The sequence below is a fragment of the Vulpes vulpes genome, chromosome 4 (assembly GCF_048418805.1).
Source record: "Vulpes vulpes isolate BD-2025 chromosome 4, VulVul3, whole genome shotgun sequence".
Taxonomy (NCBI): Eukaryota; Metazoa; Chordata; class Mammalia; order Carnivora; family Canidae; genus Vulpes; species Vulpes vulpes.
Genome location: NC_132783.1, coordinates 20519236 through 20546838, shown reverse-complemented (window position 1 = coordinate 20546838; position 27603 = coordinate 20519236). Strand labels below are relative to the sequence as shown.

Sequence of the window (27603 nt, the reverse complement as noted above, 5' to 3'; positions counted from 1 at the left end):
AGATGACTCCCTAGATCTCCTACCCTTGGTATACACAAACAGGATGATCCCCTCCCGCTTAAGTATGGGCAGAATTTGTGAATATGATGGGAAAGTTACTCCCATGATTATGTATGTTACATAAGCTCCTATTTTAGCAGATTCCCTGCTGGCCCTGAAGTGCCAGACTACCATGTTGTAGAGAGGGTCACATGGTAAGGACCTGAGTTGAGAGTAGGTCCCCGCCTACAGCTATTAAAGAAATAGGAACCTCAGTTCTACAGCTGCAAGGAAACAAATTCCTCCAACAAGCTACAGAAGCCTGGAAGCTTAATTTTCCCTGGTCAAGTCTCCAGATGAAGACACAGCTGGCCAACATCCTGATCTTAGCCTTAGTTCCTGAGCAGAGTGTCCAGGATACCTAAGGCACAAAAACTGTGAGAAAATAAATTTTGTTTCAAGCTGCTACATTTGTGGTGATATGTTACAAAGCAATACATAAAGAAAACAAACTTGACGGGTAAGAGGAGGATATTAGTAGTACACGCAGGAATAGACCTAACCACTCTATGGTCAGGGATGGCTTTTTAAGAAAGTCCTAAACTGAGACATGAAGACTGCAGGAGTTAGTTTAAGCAAACAGGAGGGGAATGGGGAGAGGAAGGATAGAGAGGTATTCCAGATACATAATCCAGGAAGTGTGGTGGAGTAGAGGGGGAGACAGAGGGAAAGAGGGAGAAAGAGGAACACAGTCCATAAACTCTTCTTCTTTAAACCTCTAGTAGTTTGCAAATTACCTTGACTCTAAACCATACTCAAACCACATTCTTTAGGACTCTTCACACTAGGTTTTTACCCTGCCCAACCACTCCCATCCCATTCTATGCTTTAGCCAAAAACCTTCATTGGTGCTAGGAAAGATCTGTGCGTTTATTTTGCAACTCCTATCCCAGAAATTTTGCCAAATTAAATATCCTAGGTGCAGAGAACAACTCTTTGACTCAACAACAGGTCTGCCTCATGTGTTTCACATAACAAGGGCTTTATCATCTCTAGGATGCTATCATATAGTACTTCCTTAGTCGCTACAAAGACCCCATGCCTCACTCCCAACAGCAGTGCACTTTGTAATACCCGTGTGCACCTCTGTTCACAGTATCCCTGGCTACGTAGTCTCTTCTTCAACTTTTCCAAGGTTAGGGCCATGTCTGGTTGATGTTTTGTCTTGTTTTCACTTGTTATCATATCATAACTGCTGCCTGGCTGCTTTACTTTCTTGTGAGCAAGGCTTAATGACATCTGAGCTATTCAAAGGAGAATGAAAGTTCTCACCCAGAGCCCCCAGACCACTCTTCAGATCTTCCTTTTTCATGGGGTATTTTTATGGTTTGGAGATATGGACAATGGTCTAGGAATTCTTTTTTTTTTTTTTTTGTTATCAGTCAAGTGTAAGTATAGCTAAACTTTTCTGAGTGTATATTACATGCCCAGCATTGTGTAAAGTATTTTCCATGGATTATCTTGTCCCGTGCTCACAGCAGACCTACAGACATGTGTAGTAATATTTTCCTCATTATACAGACAGGGTAATTAAAGCCTGGTAGGTAGCAAAGCAGGGATGCCACCCTCAGCACACTGTTTGTCTAGAGCCCAGGTTTTCAACCACTATTCCATGATGTTTCTTCAGTCTGAACCCAATCATTTCCCACTCCCAGAGGCCCTCCATGCTCACAGAAGCAACCAAACAATGCTGGGCCTAGGAAGCTGTCCCCTCTCCAGAGGGTTTTATATTCTAGCACAGAGCTGGGAACTGAATTGAGACTGCTTGGATTTTTCCACAGTTCTGCCATTTATCAACTTTGTGATCTTAATCCCTTAGCCTCAGTTACTTCATCTCTAAAATGGGGTCCATAATAACCATCTCACAGGGTAGCCATAAGAATTCAATAAGATGATGCAAATAAAGTGTTTATTCCCAGAACTGGCAGCTTGTAAGCACTCAGGAAAAATGTGATTACTATTATTCTGGTCCTCAAGGGAAGTAAAGCAGATACAAATACTTCAGTTAATGCACTTCCTATAGTTAAAAAAAAAATTCCTCAAATCGAGCTTTCTTTTTCTTTCTCTTTCTTTCTCTTTCTTTCTTTCTTTCTTTCTTTCTTTCTTTCTTTCTTTCTTTCTTTCTTTCTCTCTTTCTATTTATGTATTCATGAGAGACAGAAAGGAAGACAGAGGCAGAGACACAGGCAGATGCAGAAGCAGACTCCACGCAGGAAGCCCGACGCAGGACTCGATCCCAGGTCTCCAGGATCACATCCTGGGCTGAAGGCAGACGCTCAACCGCTGAGCCACCCAGGGATACCCCTAAGCATTTATTTCTATGCATTAAGATGTTAAATGTCACATATGGTGAAAATGGAAATATTCCTTTGAAACAATATCTTAACATTATTTAAATTATTAATAATAGCCAGAGGGAAGGCAGACTATAAATGAGTATCATTATGTTTGTGATTTTTAATGGTGAACATTAAATTACATTGTTGTAAACTATGAAATATTTCACTTGATTCCCAAATTCCCAATAACTTTTCAATAAGGTAAAGAGGATGGTGTTCAAGAGAGAGGCTCAAAAAGTAGCTGCAAACCCAATATATCAGAGAGGAACAGTATATTCAGGACAGGAGGTGGGACTGGCTCTTTCACTATTTTCACTGTAGCTAATGAAAGGCAAACCCCAAAATGTTCAGAGCTCTAGGACTTTTCAGATAAATACTGGAAATGGTGAGTATGATTCATGTCCAAGATTGATTTACTGAAAAATACAGATGTGGAGACAAAATTTCAGCATTTTAATCTTTGCTAAATATGGTCTCCTTGAAATAGGTCTCAACTGCAAGCCAAGAGATGTGGGCTCCAGTGCTGGCTCCTCCTTAACTAGCTGCGTGGCCTTGGCAAGCTGCACCATCTCACTAGGCTTAGTATCCTTATCTTTAAAAAAGAGAAGATGAGGAGCCCTGACTGCAGGACCTCACACACTCCCTCTAGCTTGAATATTCAATGGAATAAAGGACTTAGTATCTTTATTTATTTTTGGTGTTTCTTACTTTTAAAGTGGATGATCACCTTTGAAAGCATACATCTTAAATAAAATATGGATTTGAGGCACCTTAGAAAGTCATCTTCATGGCCACTGGCTGGAAGAAAATAGATTGCAACCAGCAGCTGGAGTCAATACAAAATTAAATGACACAGCAAGAGTATTCAAATATTTTCTTAGGCATAGAAATAGACCTTTCAGAATTATCATTTTTAAAATCATAACTATTTCAAAAGGTACATGGTTAGTAACCATGTAAAAAAATAAGGTACAGCATGTTATAAATAAAACATGTTTTACATGGAAACCTCAATTATAGAAAGTAAAGCCTACTTATGAACTATTTTCAGACATTCAAGTTAAATTATAATTGATAACAGCCCAATTTTCCAATTAACTTATGTTTCAAAATAGTATACAATTTTAAAATAAGCTTCAATATAATCATACTTCTATAATTCCTCTGGATATTCTTGCTTCAGAGAGCTGTGCAAGCCCAGAGAAACAGACTAACCCTTCATACCCCAGTTTCACACATGAAATGGGAATATTAACAGCAATGCTGTACACAGTCCCTCAAACCTTCACAGAAGAGTAATATGTTCCACTAAGCTAGACTGGAAGCCGGCATTGGAAGTACTTGTCAATGGTCTAGTGGAAAGTCATTTCAAAACTGATGAAATAGCATTTCCCTTGGTAACTCAGGGGAATTTTACTGGTATGCTACAAAATCTGACTCCTGGTTTATATCAAATTTTTATTTTCTGTTGCTGTTGACATTGTTATGTCTTTTGTTTTACATTTGTTTTGGTCTTCCTTCTCCCAGAAACTATTATTTATGAGCAGATGTGTTAGTTTGCAGGCATATCTCAAAGCTATGACTTTCTTACCACTTTCTGTCAGAAGATGATCTAATCTGTGAGTCAAACTGTATTACAAACACCTAATCTTATTCTGGTCCTGATGAAATCAAACACTTTGGAACAATTTCTTCTTCATTGTTCTAGAGCATTGCCATTATGCTTCTCCTGTATTTGAGCAAACAAGAACAGATGAGAGAGGACTAGGCAAGTTAAAAATATCAGTCTGTCTGTCTGTCTGTCTATCTATCTATGTATTTTTACTTAACTTCAATTTGCCAACATATAGTACAACATTAGTTTCAGATGTCGTTTTTAATAATTCACAGTTGCATATAACCCCCAGTGCTGATATAAGCCCTTTAAAAAAAAGATGACAACTCAGTAAAGATTATTGGATTATGTTCTTTGGTAAATCTATTTCTTGGCTATTCCTAAAAAGAAAAGATCACACCCAAGGACCACATTAGAATACATTTATTTGAAAACACTCCTTATCAGCTGCCAATTAAAAAAATTCTCAAGCAGCAATGAATTTAATCAACATAGACCTTCTGAGTCCCAGGCCTGAGATGCTGAAAGGAATGAATAAAGTTAAGAAGCTTTTACTTGTAACTTTTCATTCTGGCAGATTAAACAACTAAGTCTCTTTTTCCTAAATTATTAATATTTCCAGGTAAGGTGGGATTATTCAGAGGTTATTTTTCATATAATTCCCATACTCTAGCACAGGATTAGCAACATCCTTCTAATTCTTTTAATTTAAATAATGGTGGGAAGGAGGGGGGAATAAAATCATTAAGCATTGTAAACAGTCTAGCTGATAAAGAGCTTTTGTTTTTTTTAGTTTGTCTTATTATTTAATTATGTATAATTAACATAAAATGTTTATATAGCAAAATTACATACAAATGTATAATATTATCTAAGACCTGGAACAAATTTTCATAACTGAGACTCTATACAGAAATATATGTTTGAAAAATTCATTCGAACTTTAAGGAAAAATAAATAATTATTTTAAGTACAATTTTTTTGTCCTCACAATTTAAAACTACCCCAAAATTGCTTCCAGTATCATGTAAAATAAAGACAGAATTCAATAAAGGTTTTTTTTTTTCTGGGAAACCAACTAGGGGTGGTGGAAGGTGAGGTGGGCAGAGGGTAGGGGTGACTGGGTGATGGGCACTAAGGGGCGCACTTGATGGGATGAGCACTGGGTGGTATGCTATATGTTAGCAAATTGAACACCAAAAAAAAAATAAATAAATTATAAAAAAAACAATAAAGAGCTTTTGTAGGGATATTTTTTTTGGTGAAATAAATCGGCACTGATGCATAGAAACTGATTTGAGGGAAAAGGGATACCAAAGAAGACACAATGCAAGAAAATAAATTAAAAAGTAATATGAGGAAAAGGTTTCATGACTGACAGTAAATCATTTATTCATGGCCATTTATTGATACTATACTTCCAACAGCATGCTAAAGTAATACTAAAATCTTTATTTTTAGAGAAACATTTATTTATCTCAAAGGCTTAAGGAACTATTCATTCCATTTAATACACTTTTCCAATATATTTGATGTAAGATTCTAAATATAGCAAATATAGTAGAATTTTCCCATTCTTATCCCTATTATGTTTTTATTCTTTTTTTCTAGAGGTATTTGGAGGATCATAAGACAGATATTTGAGGTTCCATGTCCCCATTAGATAACTGATTTGACAAACTCTTAACTTGTGAAGATCATTTTAAGGTTTGTATAAATTCATCCTTGGCCAATATGCTGGAGTGGACTTATTATGCATTGTAAGAATTAATTATTAAACTTTCAAGAGGTTTTCAAGCCAATTGACATCCCAGGGGTAGTCTGAAACTGGCCCCATGTAGGAGTATTTACATCATGTTAATTGTCAAATGCTACGAATCAGGACTTCTCTAACCCCATATCCAGAGCTAGTTAATAAATATTTACCAGTAAGTATAAGTACACCGTTGGTCAGAGCTATTCTTTGACTTTTTCATAATATGCCAAGGAAAATAAAGCCTACTATATAATACAACTTTGACCAAAATGCCTTCTAAAATATTTTATGTTTATTTTTTGTATTAATAATTTCAAAATTTCAAGAATTGGTACTACTAAGCTTAAAAAATATGGGCCAGTCAAATCACATTAGATTAGGCTTCTCTGTTTTGATTTTAAAGTTGGAAATGATGTCCTTCAAAGATATATATTCATTTTACTCAGACACAGTAAGTTAGTGAATTTCTCCATTCACTGTAGTCTCTTCCTGCTGTCCCACCTGTTTTGAGGAGTTAACTCTGCTGATACAGCAATTGGACATCCAAAGAACACATTATTTTATAAGTAACTATATAAATGAAATATGTATGTTTACATAGTCATTTGACATTACTCTGCTGAAGTAAGACAAAAAAGTCAGAAGGCAATGGTCAAATCAATAGAAATTAGAATAAACACCAATTAAAATGTAAAAAAACCTTAGGAGGAGACAGCTTCCCAGGCCCAACATTATTGGTTTACTGTGATGGCCAGGGAGGACTTCCAAGACAGAGGAAGGACCAGATTGAGACCTAAATCAGCACCATGCTTTACTAAATAAGACCTGAACTCTTGGCAGTTTCTAACAGGCAACCAACACATATTAAACTGTTTGTAGGGATCCCTGGGTGGCGCAGCGGTTTGGCGCCTGCCTTTGGCCCAGGGCGCGATCCTGGAGACCCGGGATCGAATCCCACGTCGGGCTCCTGGTGCATGGAGCTTGCTTCTTCCTCTGCCTCTCTCTCTATCTCTCTGGGACTATCATAAATAAAATTTAAAAAATAAAAAATAAAAAAAATAAACTGTGTATCAACTTATTACAGTGTTCTCCATCTAAATTGTCATAGGAAAAATAAAGTTGTTTCATTCATTTCGGCTTCAGTTTCACATCTGGGCAAAGCACACTGCTGGTAAAGACAGCTCTTATTTTCCTGGTGAAAAATGGACCCTGGGTCTCTGCACAGGAAGTATTTAGCGCCTTTGTGGCAGTATTCAGTTTAAGCCAGACTGCAAATAAGAGAGCCATCTGTGTTTAAACATGGAAAGGGTTCACAGTAAGGGAAGAGATCTTAAACTTTTCTCTTTTCCTGGGTATGGATCTTGCTTAGTATCCCTGAGGAAATGAGATGTTAAGGGATGCGCTGCTCTGTGAATCACAGCTCTGAAAGGAGATACAGATGGCTGTATCTGTATACAAATATACACCAAAGTAAACCTTCCATTGTGGATAATTTAGTAGGTTGATTAGAGCACATTTCATCACTGACCAACAGAACAGAAACAACTACGAAAGCTGAAGGCTCATTCCAGAAACATCTCTGACCAAAGTTTTCTCGAGCTTTAACTTCATGGTTTTATATTTAATCATTTCAGCATTTTGCTAGTTAAACAATTCTGATATGAAATGTGAATCCCAGAAAGTGCAGTTTCATTCCACATAGCTGGAAAATTGGTAACTCATTTTTCTCTGCCACTTGTTATCGATTCGTAAAGATCATTCCAAATCCCCACTACTTATTCTGTTCATTAAATTGTCTTATTCCATGGTTTTTCCAGAAACTTTAGCCACAGTTCTAATATCTCTTTGTAAATGTTGTCTCATTTTAAATAACTGCTTTAAACAAATATTCTAAACTCACTACCAAATTTAGGGCAGCAGATTCAGACTCGAGCCCTCCAGATCACTTGTCTACAATCCATACAACACATAAGAACAAAGTCTTCCAGGGGCACCTTGGTGGCTCAATGGCTCAGGTCATGATCCAGGGTCCGGGGATTGAGTCCCACATTGGGTTCCCCATAGGGAGCCTGCTTCTCCCTCTGCCTATGTCTCTGCCTCTCTATCTCTCATGAATAAATAAATAGAATCTTAAAAAAGAAAAAGAACAAAGTCTTCTAGTTCAGGCAGGGCAAGCCCTCCAGATCGGTTACTCTTATCTCTTTTATTCACATCATCACCATTACTTATAGTTTTTCTCTAAATTTGTATTAAAGAAATCAAGTATCTTTGTAAAACTGTATAATGTAGACATTATATCAGTATTAATTTTCTTTATTAAAATCCTACTTCAGTGACTTTAACTCTGAAAAGTAAAATGACAATGTTTTTTCTTAGAACATACCAGGTATCAGAGATATTGCTGTTTCCATGCAACAGTGATATTCATGAACTTGATCAATGTGTCATCACTTAAGAATCCATAAGAATAGGATATAAGCTGGTTGGTGTGGATCTGGCTGTGTCCACTACTTTTTATTGTCTTGGAGGGCACTGGGCAAATGCTGAATTCTCTCTACAGGAGGGACAGAAATGCAAGGGTTCCCTGACCATGTCCCACTGATTCTGAATAATTTGAGGCCATGTATTATAACACTAGAACTTAAGAGTGTCAAAGTATGAGGTGGTCTAGTCCAGACTGAATCCTAATCAAGTAAATCTCTGAATGGGCCAAGCAGAACCACCCCTTTCTGTCCTTTTTCCCAGGGATGGAAGAACTGGTGGTGGTCTTGGAAAGCACTCCAGCTCCAGCTTCAGCTCTAGTTCTAGACTCTAGGTCTATCCCTCTTATCTACGGAACCATTTTTAAACTGCTAGGAAACTCTGGGTAGACCATATACCTATATGAACTGCATATTTATATAATCACTCTCTGGATATGTTTAGATTCTTTACTATGAAAAAGGCATTGCAAATCTCACATAGGCATCTGAATCCAGGTTGGTTCCCTGTTAGATTCCAGGAGTTTTATTAAGCAAAGGAAGAAGCCCTTCACAGTTGATCTCACTTCACATGCTGGCATATAGTTCTAGGTATTGATATATCCCCACAGACCTAAACAACAGTTAAGTCCAGCAGAACATTATATGACGCACAGTCTTTCTTCACGTTGGCAGCAATAGTTTGGATACTGAGAATACGGTTGTGGGTTTTTTCCTCCTGTTGTGTTACATATTTTATCAGTAATCTGAAAATCACTATATTAACACATTTGAACTGCTTAATCAATGCTAGTAAGTTGGCACTGTCAGCCTTTTCCCTCACTATCTATACTTAATATTTCTCTTGGGTGTGTTTTTGAATGGAACAAAGAAGGATAATTCTTCCTGTTTTTCTATTTTCCTTTTCCACCTCCCTGTCCTTTGGCTGCTATTTTACAAAACATCCTAATTTATAAAAGAATGGTCTCTTACAAGAGATGAAGTACAAGAATTTTAAACCCCTTAATTGCACTGTGTGTTTCAAATCTTAAAACTGAATTCTAATTTAGTGCCTCAACATTCTAAATCAACATTCCAGGAATTTTTTAAATCTTGCAATGATGCAAAGTATCAAGTTGAAAATCAACCACAAGAAGACATAACATTTCCACACTTTTAACTTATGGGCTAAAAATGGAAAAAGATTCACATTGCTTATATTTGCTTTAGCCTGATTAATGGCAGTTATATCAGAAGGCCTTGGCCAACACTTGGGGAAAGCAGCCAAGTACACAGAGACAAGCCAAAAGTCACTAAAGATGAGCAAGTCACAATGCACCATCTGTGGTGGCACCAGATACCTGCATAAAATAAATTCTCAAAATAAGAGAAAATTCACTTAAGAGAAATGCAGCTTCTTTTAATTAACTTTCCTCCAGTAATTGTTATCTTTTTAGGAAATACCATAAATATCCTGCTGGATATTTATGATTGTTTGGGCAGCTTTTCTCACGAGGGCCATAATTAACAGGGAGACACAGTTTTGGTTCCCTCTGTCCCACACAAAGACAACTTGGGACTCTTAAATAATGCCTTGCTTTCAAATTAATGCAAAATGTTATTACATTAACCCAGGAATCAATTAAGCTATTTTAAAGAAATAATATATTTTTTACAATAACCAGGCTTTAGTTGAATAAGCTGAGCTGAAGTGTGGCTATAACTCCAATAACACTTGGATGAATTTAACCTAAAGGAATTACAACTTAATACAAATAGATGAGGGATATCTGGGTGGCTCAGTAGTTGAGTGTCTGACTTTGGATCAGGTAATGATCCTGGGGTCCTAGGATGGAGTTCTGCATCAGGTTCCCCTTAGGGAGCCTGTTTCTCCCTCTGCCTATGTCTCTGCCTCTTTCTATTAATCTCTCATGAATAAATAGATAAAATCTTTAAAAAAATACAGATAGATGAGATTTCATCAGAGCACATGGCAAAATATTTTTTACCACTTTTATGTAGTTTGTTTTAAAATATGTCAACTCAGTCTTTGGAATTTTAAAGACATTTTTATATCTTCTCTAATATAATCATTTATATGTGTACTAATACAACCATCACACTTCCACATACTAGACTCTTCCTAAGTTAGGGGTATGAATTAAATTATTGTTTTTAACCACATTAGTGGAGACAGCTCTACTTTCAGCACTTGAGCCAAAGGATCAGGAATGGCCACACAACAGAGGCAATGACTTCAACACCTCACTGACCTTGACTCACAAGTATCTCTGACTTTATCACCCCTCCGGTTCCATTGTCTTGTTTAGTTCCAACCTTCATTAATTCTAAAATGGTCCATGACAGTAACCTCCTCTCTAGCATCTGGGCCTCCAAACTACCCTACACTCCATAGGAATGTGGCCATTTGACACCTGTCCTAACAGAGCTTTGGAAATTGTTCAAATGTCAATAGCCCTTAAAGTTCAAACTCTAGTAAGTCAACAATTTTCTGTTAAGCAAATCAATTGATAAACCAACCTCTTCACAATTTGTCTCTAACCTATCTCTTTGGCCTTATGTCTAACTATCCATATGCGCTCCCAAATATCCTAAACTGTAGTTTTCATCACAATGGCAAATTATAGACTATATAATCAGGCTCCCTGGGTTCTAATCTCAATAGTATCACCTTCAAAATGTGTTAGCGGGAGACCAAATACTTTATTTTTTGAAATTTCAGTTTTCCCATCTGTACAATTGGGATCAAAAGGTTGTTGTTAATTAAATGACACACACTAATATTAAATAAAGAGTAGCACAGAACATGAAGACTCCTAACTCGGGGAAATGAACTAGGGGATGTGGAGGGGGAGGAGGAGGGGGGGTGGTTAGTGGGTGACGGGCACTGAGGGGGGCACTTGACGGGATGAGCACTGGGTGTTACTCTGTATGTTGGCAAATTGAATACCAATAAAAAATAAATTTATTATGAAAGAAAAGAAAAGAACAAAAAGAAAAGAAAAGAAAAGGAAAGAAAGAAAGAAAGAATGAAAGAAAGAAAGAAAAGAAAGAAAGAGTAGCTAGTAATAATCACAGCAAACAAACACTTAATCCATGCCTTTACCCCAAACTTTCTGGCTGATGTGTCCTCCCATCTGGCATCCTTTTCTCAATGAACTCCTATATGTCCCTCAAAGATTAGTTCAAATGGCACCTGCCTTTGAAAGCCTTCCTTTACCATTTCACTTGGGAAAAGGTAGCTTTCCCCACTGCAATACGCTTACAGCATTTTGTGAATATTGTATATTACAACCTGCATCTTCATAAATCTCTATATATGTGTTCTTCCTATAGTGTAAGATCTGCATGGAAAACAATAATATCTTGACATCCCCATACTCGGTTATGGGTACACTGTACCATCCCTCACCCAAGAAAGATATAATAAAGTCCTAATACCCAGTACCTCAAAATGTGACCTATTTGAAAACAGAGTTGTTGCAGATATCATTAGTTAAGATCATACTGGAGTAGAGTGGAGTCCTAATCCAAAACAAATGATATACTTTTAAGAAGACAGCAATGTGAAGACACAGAGTCACAAGCACCATATGAAGCCAGAGGCAGAGATTGGAGTGATATATATCTCAAGCCAAAGAGTGCTAAGAATTGCTGGCCTTCATCAGAACCTATGAAGAGGCAAAGAATTCTGCCCCAGATCCTTCAGAAGGACTGTGGCCCGACCAAAACATTGATTTCAGACTTCTAAACTACAGAATTGCGAGATAATAAATTTCCGTTGTTTTAAGCCAGCAACTTATGGTACTTCATTATAACAGCCCGAGGAAACCAATACATGTTCCCAGATTCAGGGGGAAAAACTAACATATTTGTGTTAAAGAAGCAAATGACTTTAAGAATTTTACTTAATCAATTGGGACTTACATAGAAAAATAGGAGTGTACAGAGATGGCTAGATTAGACCATCCTAAATTCTGGCTTTAAGAATCTGTAAGTACCTGATTTCCTATTTAAGTATCATATTTAACTTCCTTGCCCACCTAAAAAATTAAGGTTATTGATGCTTTTTCTTTTAAGATTTTTTTATTCATGGGATCCCCGGGTGACTCAGTGGTTGAGTATCTGCCTTTGGCCCAAGACATGATCCTGGAGACCCAGGATCGAGTCCCGCATCGGGCTCCCTGCATGGACCCTGCTTCTCCCTCTGCCTGTGTCTCTGCCTCAGAGAGACACTGAAAGAGAGAGAAAGAGGCAGAGACACAGTCAGAGGGAGAAGAAGGCTCCATGCAGGGAGCCCGATACGGGACTCAATCCTGGGTCTCCAGGATCTTGCCCTGGGCCAAAGGCAGGTGCCAAATCACTGATCCACCTAGGCATATCAAGATTGATACTTAAGACTTAGAAAATGTTGACATATTCCTCCTTGCCCTGTACCTACACTGACTGCTTATAAAATGAAACCTAGTCTTATTCATCAGAGCAATGACATAAAAGTTTTTCAACAGGTGATTCATAAAAAATGGCATACTTATTCATCTTTATATGGTATCTATAGTCCAAGGAGATTGTGTCTGAGACTCCAGAAAGTTTTTTCCAAAGCATTTTTATTAACAACATGTTTGCTCTCAGGGACCTATTAATTTATTATAATGTAGTTATACTGATAGGCATCTTACCTAAAAACATTCATTTACATGGAAATAACAGTGTAAAGACAGATAAAAGTAGTCTTATATTTAGGCCAGAATCAAGGTCTATCTACTCTTTACGTTAGTAATTGCAGCTAAGAAGGAAGGAAAAAATATAGAATTTGGAAGGAGAAATGTAATTTCAGTCACTGTGGTTAGAAGGACATTTATTGTATGATTGAAATAAGTCAATAGGAGAATGACAAACATTAAATGGTCTCATTCATTTGGGGAATATAAAAAATAGTGAAAGGGAATAAAGGGGAAAGGAGAAAAAATGAGTGGGAAACATCAGAAAGGGAGACAGAACATGAGAGACTCCTAACTCTGGGAACAAACTGGGCGGGGGGTGGAAGGTGAGGTGGGCAGGGGGGGGGTGACTCGGTGATAGGCACTGAGGGGGGCACTTGATGGGATGAGCACTGGGTTTATTCTATATGTTTGCAAATTGAACACCAATAAAAAATAAATTTATATTAAAAAATCCAAAGTACACAAGGAAGGCAAAATGCCATACTTATTTGGTGCCTAAAATAACATGTTATTATAAAGTAAAGCAATTTCATTTTTGGAGCATGGAAAATCCCAAAACTATGAAAAATGTGCTTTCTGAGATCTCTAAGAGCCTTAACTTCAAAAACATGCAGTGAAGGTACTAAATAAATCTTTCAAGAAAAAGAATGCTCTGGCATGAGTCAAACATCCAGTTTCTGACACCTACATTCAATGTTGCCTCTAAAGAGATGTCTTGTCTTTCACTGCTCAGGTCCTTGAGAACCAGGCCTCACAATGAAGGAAGTCAGTATAGTCACAGTCTGGTTCTCCAGCTTCTGGAACTCCCAAGAATGCACAGATTTGATCCAGTCATCTATAATCCAACAGTCATTCAATAATCATGAGTTATGCCTTACCCTAGGCTCACCACTGATTTGCTGTTGGCAGCTTTGATTAATTTTTTTTTTCTGAAGCTCAGTATTCTCATCTGTAAGCAAGGATAATGATGGTATCTGCTTCCTAGGATTTGTTGTGGTAATTAAATAAGAGATGGCTCATAGGACTTCACATAGAGCCTGGCATATGATAATTACCCAATACAAGTTAACTGCTCTCTTTATCATCATTACTGGAATATGTTATAAAACTAGTAAGCAAGTTGAGGGTAGGACTGTGCCTATTACTTAATGGACACCCACACTGAACAGCTGAGACCAGTGAATGCTAAAGTAAATCTTCGTGCCAATTCCAGCCCAAAGCCTACTTCTGTAAATGTTTATTGGAACACAGCCACTCCTGATCTTTTATATGTTGTCTATGTCTACGTTACCCAGCAGATGTACATAGTTGTAACAAAAGGACTGAATAGGCTGCAGACTGTGAACCATTTATTACTTGGCTCTTTAAACAATAAGTGTGTTAATCCTGCACTAGAGCATCGCCACTTACTATGTGGTCCTCAGCTCATTAGAAATACAGACACTGGGATCCCTGGGTGGCTCAGTGGTTTAGCACCTGCCTTCCGCCTAGAGCGTGATCCTGGAGGCCGGGGATCAATTCCTGCATCAGGCTCCCTGCATGGAGCCTGCTTCTCCCGCTGCCTGTGTCTCTGCCTCTCTCTGTGTGTCTCTCATGTAGAAATAAACAAAATCTTTAAAAAAAAGAAATACAGACACGTAGGCTCCCTTGACCTACTGAATCAGAAACTATATATTTTCACAAAATCTTCAAATGATATACAAACATTAAGGGTTGAGAAACAGTGGTCTAGGTCAGAGGTTAACAAAATTTCTGTAAAGGGATAGAGAGTAAATATTTAAGCCTTTGTTGCAGGACTATAATATCTGTTCAAATCTGCCTTCCTATCTCAAAAGCAGCCAGAAAAAAATATGTAAATAAATGGGCACGGTTCCATGCCAATAAAACCAAGTATGGAACCTGAAGTTTCAATTTTATACAATTTTCATGTATCACAAAATATTCTTTTAATTTTTTTCAACCATTTAAAAATGTTGAAACCTTCCCTTAGCTTGTGTACCATACAAAAACAGGCAGCAGGGCAGCCCGGATGGCTCAGCGGTTTAGTGCCACCTTCAGCCCGGGGCATGGTCCTGGAGACCCGGGATCGAGTCCCACATCAGGCTCCCTGCATGGGGCCTGCTTCTCTCTCTGCCTGTGTCTCTGCCTCTCTATGTGTCTCAAGAATAAATAAATAAATAAATAAATAAATAAATAAATAAATAAATAAATAAATAAAATCATTAAAAAAAAAAAAAAAACAGGCAGCAGGTAGGATCTGGCCTGTAGATCAGAGTCAGTAGTCTTAATCTAGGCTAATGCCACATCACTGTTTAGCCAGCAGGTTACCCCTCCTCCCATACTCTCCCCAGGACTCTAAAAACCTATGTGTATTTTCTGGCACATGTGACTTTAGAGAAGTTATCTTCTACTCATCTAACTTATCCCAAAAAATATTTCTGTTCCTCCTTTATGACTTCTAACTTGTAATATAAAGTTCCTATCAAATGATGTGATGGTGTAACTGTTTCCTTTTCTTTGGCAGATTAAATAGAACATACCAGAGAGGCTGAACTAGGAAGCTATAGGTGAATAGACAGACAGGTGGACAGATAAGATACCTGCCTCCAAAGGAATAGGAACCTGATCACAATGAAAAACTCTTTGTCTCTAAATTCAAACCAAGTATGCTGAGCATTTCTAAATATATACTCAGGATTTGTGTCTATTTGATCCACAATATCCTTCTCCTTGACTCTTCAAGTAGTCTGAAGCTATTGGAAAGTAACATAGGAAGTCTGCACATCTTGCCCTTGCCCTTCCCCTTCCAGAGGCTAGTAGATCACAAGCAACTGAGAAGGAACTGCCAGAGAGGGTTCTCCATCCAGAAAAAAAAAAGAGCTTTGCCCCACTCTCAGGGCTCTGGGACACATTGGTGAGAGATGGCTAGAGGAGGGGATCCCTACCTGCCTTTTACTTAAGCCAGTATTCTTTGTTCCTGCTTATACTGAGATCATAAATCAGTTTCAGAAGAGAAGCTTAGTTCATAGAAACCTTTAATTTATGTTCAAAGTTTATTGAAGCTAAGCTCAATAAATGGTAGATAAGAGGACTTTGTTGAGTAAACACAACATTCATAATTTAGGTTTAGCAATTTAAGAAACATGAAAGTACTCAAGATTCATCAGAAGCACAAACTATATGAACTATCTGCACAATCTTAGAAGAAAGATTTACATATACCTATAGACTTATGATATATATATATATAACATTTTAATCTAAATGAATGTGTTAGAATACATTCTGACCCCTGGTCTCGGCTACCATCACATCTTTTTTGTCGTTTAACCTTACTCTGTTTTATCTTTCTACCATCATCCAATTTTCCCTCTCCTTTCAAGGATAATTTATTCTGCGAAACAGGCTGAGATAAAAACCTTTCTACATAGCCTGATAAATCTTATAATTATAAATTATTCAATAATGAAATGGTTCCCATAGTGTATTAATGAGGAAGATTTCAGCTACAAGAAACAGAAAATCCTGGCCTCACTAGCTGACGTCTTAAGAAATTGATCATTTCATAAGAGAAATTCTGCAGTTAGGCAGCTACACGGTTGCTTAATTCAGTGCCTCGACAACATCATCAAGGATCTTTCCAATTTTCAATATTGCATTATTCAGGATATAGGCTTATCCTTATGTTAACTACCTTACACCATATGTGACAAAATGATATCCAGTAAAAATGCTGTTTTTGTGTCTCTTTAATTATGACAAAGTTTTTCCCTGAGCTCCCACAATATTCCACTTCATAGCTCATTGACCAGAAATGCATCATACCTGTTTCTAAAATATGAGCAGCCAAGAAGAATGAGATTACCATAATTGTGCTGAATGGGGAAAATATGCAGCCAAGAATATTTTATCTGGCAAGCCTGTCATTCAGAATAGGAAGAGAGATAAAGAGTGTCCCACACAAACAAAAACTAAAGGAGTTCATAGACCACTAAGCCAGCCCTGCAAGAAATATTAAGAGGAACTGAGTGGGAGAAAAAAGATCAAAAGCAACAAAGACGGGCATCCCCGGTGGCCCAGTGGTTTAGCACTGCTTGCAGCCCAAGGTGTGATCCTGGAGATCCAGGATCAAGTCCCATGTCAGGCTCCCTGCATGGAGTCTGCTTCTCCCTCTGCCTGTGTCTCTGCCTCTCTGCCTGCCTTCTCTCTCTCTCTCTCTCTCTGAATTAATAAATAAAAAATCTTTTCTAAAAAAAGCAACAAAGACTAGAAAGGAACATCACCAGAAACACCAAGTTTATAGGTAACACAGTGCCATGAAATTCATATCTTTCAATAAGCAATCTGAATGTATATGAACTAAATTTCCAATCAAAATACATTGGGTATCAGAATAGATTTTTTTAAAAAGGCACATCTATATGCTACCTACAAGAGACTCATTTTAGACCTAAAGACACCCCCATATTGAAACTAAGGAGATGGAGCACCACTTATCATGCTAATGGATGGCAAAACAAAGCCAGAGTTGCCAAACTTATATCAAACTAGATTTTAAAACAAAGACAGTAAGAAGTGTTTGAATGATACACTCGACCAGATGGCCTTAACAGGTATATTCAGGACATTTCATCCCAAAGTAGAATATGCATTCTTTTATATACAATGGAGTATTACTCAGAATGAAATCTTGCCATTTGCAACAATGTGGATGGAGCTAGAGCACATTACACTAAGTGAAATAAGTCAGTAAGAAAAAGACAAATACTATATGATTTCACATTCATATGTGGAATTTAAGAAACAAAACAGATGAACATATGGGAAAAGGGGGAAAAAAGAGAGAAGGAAAAAACCATAAGAGACTTAAGGACAGAGAACAAACTGAGGGCTGCTGGAGGGAGATGAGCAGGGATGGGCTAGATGGGTGGTGAGGACACTTGTCAGGATGAGCACTGGGTGTTGTATGTAAGTGATGAATTACTGAATTCTACTCCTGAAACCAATATTGCAAATCTATGTTAAGTAGAACTTAAATACAATTTAAAAAAAAATTACCGTAATTGGATTAGGAAAGCATATGGTCATGTGAAAGATTATATTACCTGAATGAAAATCAGCATTAGAAAGAAGTGGGGAGGGATGCAGGAGCTATTACTCAGTAGTCACACAATACTCAATACTACAATCAATAAGAGGTATCCTGTTCATCAGCCTTTGAAGGTAGCCAATTAATTTGCAGGAAATAGTAACTGGGAGATTCTGTGACTACACAATTTTATATTACTGGAGTAATAAAGACCTGAAGCAGCCTCAATGTAATTACAGAATAAAGGCACATACCACAATCTGAGAATAGTTCTAGAATTTGGCAAAACCTGGTCCTAACACCTTTCAGTAAACCAATGTTCATCAAGGACTCAAGCAGTTGGGATTTATAACTGCCACTCAGGCCCCAGCCAACTTTCCCCATGATGTGATCAGTTCCAATTAATATAATACACTTTAATTTGTGTATCATTCTGTATTCAAGTATGACAAGTACCTTAAGCAAAGAAAAAAAGCAAAGTTGAATTTAAAAAAATTAAAACATTCTAATGTGACCCAGAAGCTATCAATTTGTGAATGCTGCCGGGGCGGGGGGTCTTCTCTTACAGCCTCATTTAAGGGGGCTGCAAGTGGACAGAAACAAGGCTTGGTCATTCATAGCCGATAGATGATAGAAAACTGAAATGGAAAGAGAAGTCTGTGCATTCTGGTCCTTCTGTCCCTCCCTGTTCACCCACACTGTCCACCTAGCAGCACAAGTACAGAAACTTGGTTTCTGTAAGCCAAGAGGAAGAGAACACTATTTCTGAGACCCAGTTGATGGAGGAGGGGCCATGGCACACAATTCCTATTTACTTTTTCAACTATTTCTTCAAACTAAGAAAAAAACCCTATTCTAAATCTAACCTATTCTAAAATTATCTTAAATTTTCCAAAAACGAGATAGAAAGCATCTCAAATTCCCCTTCATAATTTGAAAGCACAAGTTAGAAATTGAGCACCAATAAAAAATAAATTTATTATAAAAAAAAGAAAAGAAACTGATGTCTGTTAATATATATCAGTACCTCATGTGTTTCAGACACAGCTATCTTACCTTCCTGTTATGTTTCGCTCTTTATTATACGAATGTACTAATGTAGCCAAGTAATTTAGGATGGGATCAACTCTAGTGGACTTCACAAGCAGGTTTAGTTTAGTTGGACAGCTATTCTTTTAAGTGTGTTGTTGCTAAAAATGTGACAGAGCTACTCTTTCTTCCATGAGTGTTCTGAAGACGTATTTAAACATTTCAACCTGTAAGAATCTGCTTAATCCCTCTGCAGAATATTAAAGGGAAAAGAAGTTACTCTTTGACCAGGAAAGTTTAAGGCATTTAAATATGATCAGATATCCAGAAATAAAATAGTACATTCCATGAAGAAACTAGGAAATCACAACACAGATACATTCATTGTACATGAAAAACTCAGAAACTTAGTATAAAAGCAAAGAAAATATTAAGTGATATTATTAAAGTAAGCTAACTAGAATAAGAAAATAACACCAAAACCACATTAATTCTATTGGTTTTTCTTGCACAGAACAGAGGGAAAATGATAAAAAATTGGACATATTAAATTTCTCCATTCTTTCCACTTAAGGGTAAAGTCTAGATCGAAAATGTTCTAAGAATTTCCTTTTATTTTATTATTATTATTATTTTAATATTACTTATTATTATTTATATGGAGCCCAATGCAGAACCTGAACTCATGATTTGAGCTGATACCAAGAGTCAGACACTTGATCAACTGAGCCACGCAGGTGCTTCGAGAATGTTTTGAGAATTTAATGGATAATTATTTCCCTTAAATCCAAATTTTTCCTTAATAGATTTTTAAAGAACCATATGCTCCTCAATAGTACTTAGTTTTGGCTTATGAATAAGATGAAAAACGTTTGAGGGATAATGGCTTTTATGTATGGACCTGGGTGTGCAGATGCACACACACACACACACACACACACACGCATGTGTGTGTGTATTTCCATCAACTGTTTATAATGGAAGTGTATCCAGAATAAGGATAAAACTACTGATTGGATTCTTAAACAATATAACTACTGCCTCAGAGTCTTAGAAAAACACTAGCTCAGAAGCTGCCAGGACTCTAAGAAATCAACCAGGATATGTACAAGCAAACTGCAGAACATTTATTAAAAGTCCACTACCTAATCTAAGGTGATTTGAGTACATCTATAGGTGTTTATGAGATTTTATCACATATCACTATGGTTCATAAAGCATTATTTATACAAACAATAACCATAGAAGTCCAACTCTCTAAACTTTCAAGATACCACTCGGTAAAGCAATCAATTACTTTGATTTAGTACACTGCTCTGGATTTTTCCTGGATGGCAAAGCCTAGATATTGGGAAAGACGCTAAAGACACGGCCAAGCTTCAGACCTTATCCTTTCTCCCTAAAAGACATTTATTTTTTTTAAATTTTTATTTATTTTTGATAGTCACAGAGAGAGAGAGAGGCAGAGACACAGGCAGAGGGAGAAGCAGGCTCCATGCACCGGGAGCCCGACGTGGGACCCGATCCCGGGTCTCCAGGATCGCGCCCTGGGCCAAAGGCAGGCGCCAAACCGCTGCGCCACCCAGGGATCCCCCTAAAAGACATTTAAATAGTACCTACCGGTTGCAGACAGATATCATGTTGGTTTATGTAGATTTTCATCTATATCAAGTGTTAGTACCTTGGAGTACAAAGGATCCTTTTGGTCTTCCTAAAAACAAGGGAAAAATTGAGCAAAGGCATTCCTCATATGTGTGCTTTACTCAGTTACTTTTGCCACTTTGGCTTTGGACTTTTTGGAGTGGAAGGTGAAATCTAGATGAAAATCAGACCCTTATCATACCCTGTTAACTCTTAACTCCTTTCTTTTAATTCCAGTACAATACCAACTTTATTTCCTAAAGGCCCTTCCAGTTCTGTGTAATCCATAATCCCATGAAGACTTCCACAGACCCTGACCACAGCAAATTCAAATTATTTGATAAGAAGACACCCTTCAGATAAATGGGACTTTTGTGCTGCTCTTTCGAATAATCTCTGGGACCCGGTCTTGCTATTGTGGTTTGTTGTCTGTTTTTATTTAGGGTTTTTATTTATTTGAGAGAGACGCAGAGACAGTGACAGAGAGCACAAGCTCAGGAGGAGAGGGAGAAGCAGACTCCCCACTGAGCAAGGAGCCTGACGCGGGGCTCCATTTCAGGACCCTGGGATCATGACCTGAGCCAAAGGCAAACGCTTAACCAACTGGTCACCCAGGTGTCTTCTCTTGTTGTTGATCATCCTGTCTTTAGGAATTTTCTCCACATTTGGCCACACTAATCTGACTTCCCCACTTAACCCACCACCCATTGCATCTCATGAGCGGCTTTAAACGACAAAAAGGAAAATCCTGAAAGACATCAAACTCCTAAAAGACAGGGGAATTGTTAGGGACACTCCCAGAGCTGCAGCCCACCCCCTGACTTGTGATGGTATTTGAGGGCACTGAAACCAAGGGTAGAGCAGAACACACAGTTGTCTGGTAAAGCTCAGCAGTAATGACCAACTGGTGTTTGGCCAGAAATTCCGTTTTCCCTCCTCTTCCCCTAAAGACCATTAACGTTTTTTCTTTTAAGGATTTTATTTAGTTATTCATGAGACACACAGAGACAGAAGCAGAGACAGGGGCAGGGGCAGAAGCAGGCTCCAGGCAGGGGGCCCGAAGCGGGACTCGATCCCGAGTCTCTAGGATCAGGCCCTGGGCTGCAGGCCCGCTAAACCGTGAGCCACCCGGGCTGCCCACATTTTTTCTTTAATGTGATGGATTTGGCAGGTGAATTTATTCCATCTAAATACGAATGCCCTGTCTCGATTCATTCTTATAGCCTGAACTTTTAAAAAGTCTTCCGCCAAAAACAAACCGCCATCGCTGTACCCTCCACCACCTCCCGCAGAACATCCGGTCATCAAATTGCATGAAAATCCTCTCCTCCCCGGGCTGCAAAGACGCATCCGATCCCTTTCCCCCATCCCGCCCTCAGAAAGGCAGGCCCGGGGGGCACACGTACCTCGCGGAGGCCCTGCCGGTGAGGGGGGCGGCGGCCCGGGAGCCCGCGTGCCCTCCACAGAGAGCCGTCCTCCGCGGTGCGGCCAAGGGCGCCCGGACAGTGGCCGGGCAGGGCCGCGGCGGGAGAGCGCACCTTGCGGGGTGTTTTCAGGCAGGCTTCCAGCTCGGCGGCCCGGACTCTCGGATGCGCCCCGAAACCCTGGTCTCCCTCGGGGAGTCCCTGCCGCCGCACCGCGCATGTGCTGGCAACTGCAGGCGCCCAACGGCCTCCCGCCCGCCTCTCACCTGCGCGTGCGCAGTCGCTCCTCAGAGCCAGCGGGCGCCGGAGCACCCGAAGACTGTGGGAGCGGAGCTGCTTCCGCTCAGGCGGGCGTCCCCGGGCCTGGAGCTGGTCCCGCGAAGCCTGCAGCCGCGCTCGCCGTTGACGTGCGGTAGAAAGCAAGCTCGAAGCCGGCGCTTTCCTGCCTGCGGCCAGAAGCCTCTGCCTGTACGCAGATCTGGGTCGGTGCGGCCGAGGCCTAGACGTGGGGTTCACGTGCCGTTCCACAGCCCAGCCGCTCTCGCGGGGGCGGCCGTCCGGGGGTCTCCCTGCCAGGACCCCCTTAACTGGCCGTCCGGCTCCCCGGGACCCTCGAAGGCGGCTCGGACAGAGGCCCAGGAGAGCAGGAGGAAAGGAGGAGAACTTGCTGCCCCACCTGCCCTGCCCCAGAAGGCGCCGTCCAGCCTGGCGGGCGGGGGGCGGAAGCCGGTGGTCACCCCAGCGCGCGGGGCGGCTGTGCAGGCGCCCCAAGGCCCGGAGGAGCCTGCAGCAGCAGCCTAGGAAAAGCTTTCTCAGCTGACAAATGAAACGATTCTTGGAGCCAGAAAGGAAACACGACGGGTCCGTAGGGGCTGTGGTTTTAGATGCTCATCTCCTTCAGGGCAGCCCGGGGGCCCAGCGGTTTAGCGCCGCCTGCAGCCCGGGGTGTGACCCTGGAGACCCGGGATCGAGCCCGGCACGGGCTCCCTGCCTGGAGCCGGCTTCTCCCTCTGCCTGTGCCTCTGCCTCTCTCTCTCTCTCTTGCCTCTCCTGAATGAATAAATAAAATCTTCAAAAAATAAAATAAATTATCATCCTCTTCAAACAGTATTATGCTAATCCACATAGGTGGATTTTCCATTTCCCTGTCTCATTCTTTGTGCCAAAATTTGCATACGGTTTACTTCTACATATGTTTAAAAAAACACTGGCAAACATTACTATTATTTATTTTTAAAGATTTTTTACTATTGTTTCTGTAGACACATGGTTAACTGTATGGTTTTTTTTTTCCTTTAAGAGTTTATTTATTTATTTGAGAGGGAGGGAGCGAGAGCACCTGCCCACAAGTCAGATGCGGGCTGAATCCCAGGGCCCCTGTATCATGACCTGAGTGGAAGGCAGATGTTTAAAGGACTGAGCCGCCCGGGGTGCCCTATGTTTAACTTTTAAAGAAATCGCCAGACTAGGGATCCCTGGGTGGCCCAGCGGTTTGGCGCCTGCCTTTGGCCCAGGGCGTGATCCTGGAGACTCGGGGTCGAATCCCACATCGGGCTCCCAGTGCATGGAGCCTGCTTCTGTCTCTGCCTCTCTCTCTCTCTCTCTGTGTGTGACTATCATAAATTTAAAAAAAAGAAAGAAATTGCCAGACTATTATACAAAGTGATTGCAGTGTTTTGCATTCCTACCAGAGATATAGGAGACTTCCAGTGTTCTCTATGTCCTTGTCGATAATTGCATTTGTCAGCCTTTTTATTTCAAGCTTTTTAATGGTTCTATACTGGTATTTTATAATTTTGGTTTGCATTTTCTTAATGCTTGATGATGTTGAGTATCTTTCCAGGAGCTTGTTAGCCAGAGTGTCTTCTTTTATGAAGTGTCTTTCTTTTGCTCATTTCTTAATTGAAAAGTTTCTCTTGTTATTGTGTTATACAAGTTCTTTGTATATTTTGTGCTATGTGTCTGGATCTACCTTAGACAGAGGTATGTTTTGCAAATATTTTCTCTCATTTTGTGGCTGCCTTTTCATTTTCAATAGTGTCCTTTGACAAGTAAAATTTTTGGTTTTGGTGGAGTCCAATTAACAAAATCTTCATTTATGGGCTTATGATTATGTCTTGCCTAAGAAATCTCTGCCTAAATCAAGGTTATAAAGATCTTCCTTTATATTTTCTTTTAAAAGATTTAGCTCCTATGTTTATTTTGAATTATTTTTCAGGTATGGTGTAATGAGAAGGCTGAGATCCATTTGTGTGTGTGTGTGTGTGTGTATACGTACATATATACATACATATATATATATATATACATACATATATATATATATCCATTATTCTAGCATAGTTTACTAAAAAGACAATCTTTCCCCCAGCCGTAAATTTTTGACATCTTTGTTGAAAAATCAATTGGTTATATAATTGATGTATTTCTGCATTGTCATTTCTGTTCCATTTATCTGTCTATTCTCTGCCATTACTATAGTGCCTTGGTACTTTAACTTTGTAATCTTGAAATCAAATGGTATAAATCCTCCAACTTTATTAGTTTTAAAAATCATTTGCAAATTCTAGATCACTTGAATTTCCCTATCAGTTATATATTAAGTTTGTCAATTTCTCTTTACTCTCATTTATGAAAGATATTTTGCTGAATATAGAATTTAGAATTTTTTTCTGTCAACATTTTATTTTTATTTTTTATTTTTTTCTGTCAGCATTTTAGAGAGATAAGCCTCTTTTCTGTGGTTTGAATGATTTCTGACAAAAAGTCTGCTGTTTTGTTTAACTTTGTGTCTCTGCGTGCAATGTGTCTGTTTTCTTGATGCTTTTAGGATTCCCTCTTTAACACTTTTTTGGCAGTTTGATTACAATAAAACTTGGAGAGATTTGATTTATGTTTATTTTACTTAGGCTTCATTTTGTCTTTTGGTTCTGAAAGTTTATAACTTATTAAATTTGAAAAAAAAGTTGTACTATTATGTCATCAAGTATTTTTTTCTCTTCCTTTCCTTACCTACTGAAATTCCAGTTGCACAAGTGTCAAATCATTTGTTATTGTCTCAGAAGGTCACTAAAGACTAATTTTTCTTCAGCCTTTGTTAGTTTTCTGGGCTTCGTTCTCGCATTTCTATCACTATCCAATATACATATTGGATTTGTGCTGTTTTAAAGTTCTTGTCTGTTAATCAAGATTATATTTTTATATATTTTTATATATTATATGTTTAATTTTGGGTCTGTTTCATTGATTGACTTTTCTCCAAGTTATGGGTCACATTTTTCTGCTTCTTCATATATGCAGTGATTTTAGTGATGTGGGACATCATGGTTTTATGTTCTTGAGTACTGCATTTGTTACATCTTTTTGGGTGAATTTAGAATACCTTTAATGCTCATTTAGCCCCACTTTTAAGATGAGGCTTCTCTGGGCTCTCCACTAAATGTACCATGTATTCATGAAGGTCTCTTTGCTTGGGTTTATGGGAACTTGAATGATTCTCAGACCTTTACAATCTCCAGGAATTAATTGTTCAGCTCACTGGTAACTGTTCTGTTCTCTGAAATTATTCATATCCAGTGATGGGTTTGCAAATTCATTTTCAGCCAAAGACTTGATGCAACTTCCATGAAAATATCCTGAGCACTTCTGCATAGCTCCCTCCTCTTAGGTAGTCTGCCTCACAAATTCTAATTGCCTTGGCTTCCCCAAATGATGATTTCTATCTCCTCAATTCATTCATATACACAAGTTTTGTTAGAATTCCCCTTCCTGAACTTCAGTAGAAATTCTTCTAGGCAGAAGGTCTAGACAAAGGTAGAGTTCACCTCATTCCTTTCTCTTTCCTCCAAGATTATTCTCCTATACTGCCTACCATCAAGTTTCTTAAAGTAGTTACTTCCTAAACTATGTCCAGTTTTCTAGTTGTTTATGGATGGAGGGTAATTGAAATCCTTGTTGTCTCTTGTGTGTGGCCAAATTCTCACAACATTTAGCAGGAAGGTTGGTTTTAGAAAATCCTGAAATTTCCTGTCTCGGACATGAACATAATAGAACTAAATGTAAATTCAGCTGTTAAAAGAAAAGTTAGCTGCCTTTGTTATTTAATCTCACAAGTCTTCCAGAATCTGAGTCCTTTTACTAGCAGGAAAAAATACAGTAACACTGGCCAAATAAGATTAATTCAACTTGAATTCAAAATACTTTGGGGAGGGATCCCTGGGTGGCGCAACGGTTTGGCGCCTGCCTTTGGCCCAGGGCGCGATCCTGGACACCCGGGATCGAATCCCACATCGGGCTCCCGGTGCATGGAGCCTGCTTCTCCCTCTGCCTGTGTCTCTGCCTCTCTCTCTCTCTCTGTGACTATCATAAGTAAATAAAAATTAAAAAAAAACATCAAAATACTATGGGGGAAAAAATCTATTAAACGCTAGTCACAACTGTTTCTCCCCTCTACAGAGTCTTCTCTAACTTTCTTTCCTGTACAACTGGCTTCTGGGTGCATGCCAGCATGGTGGGTATAAAGAGGTCCACATTCTGTCTTCTGGAATTTTCCTTTCCTTCTCTCATCACTGGATGGCCCACTGGAGTGCCTACTGAGGTATGACTGGTCTGGCTTATTCTGTGGTGTCATGTCTGTTAATGCCTCTGGATCTTGTCATGACCCCACAGTGGCTCTTTCACATTTTTCTGATTGTCTCAAATCTGTGATTCTTGCTGGAGACCCAAAAGCTATCACTGATTTTCCTCATCATGCCACAGTATGCAGAATTCTTTGAAAGAGGCAGGCTTCAGATACTTCCTCAGACATTGCTTCTCTGCCCAGGGATTATATAACACCAACAAAAGGCATAATATAAGGCTTTGCAAAGGAGTGTACAGCATTCCCTCTTCCCTCTCCCTGGAGCATTAGTTCCCAAGTAGGTGGGTAGGTCACTAATACCTATACTCTTCTCCTCTTTCTCTCCTTTCCAAATCCTATGCTTCTTAGTAAAGGAAACTTTCCTTCCTGTTGTAAGGAAACTTTGTTTGCAATATGGTCTCTGTTCTTTATACTATGTTTTCTTATAAATGCAATACTATAGAAATTAAATGAATCAAGGCCACCACCTTCAATTGTAAAGAGAAGCTTTTGAAATTGAAAAACATTTGTTCTTTAACAAAGCATGGCTTCCTGACTAAATGTTTGCAGTGGACTAAAAGAGGACTCGAAAAGGAATAAAAACACTCTTTGTTCTGTACCTACTCTCTCATTCTGAAGCAGTATCATTGATTTAACAGGATCACGGTATTGGATTCTCTGCAGCCCAGGTTACGTCCTACATTCTTGAGAGTTCAGAAATCAGCTTTTGCTGCACCTAATGAGTAGATGTGTGTCTCAGGCTTGGGACAAACTTGCAAGGACCAAGATCTGGAGGCATGAAGATCAATCCCAACACTCCAGGAAACTTCTTTGAAACATTATATGCAC

General features: G+C 39.1%; 1 long non-coding RNA gene across 1 annotated transcript in view; it reads right to left on the bottom strand.

Annotated features, from left to right (window-relative positions):
* LOC140598433 (uncharacterized) overlaps positions 1-22406 on the bottom strand; it is an 89494-nt gene extending 67088 nt beyond the window's left edge. Inside the window, exons 1-2 of the long non-coding RNA XR_012000864.1 lie at positions 22119-22406; positions 20692-20782 (exon numbers count right to left, since the gene is read on the bottom strand). This is a non-coding gene — a long non-coding RNA (uncharacterized lncRNA). The remainder of the gene's footprint in view (positions 1-20691; positions 20783-22118) is intronic.
* Positions 22407-27603: the final 5197 nt, after the last annotated feature.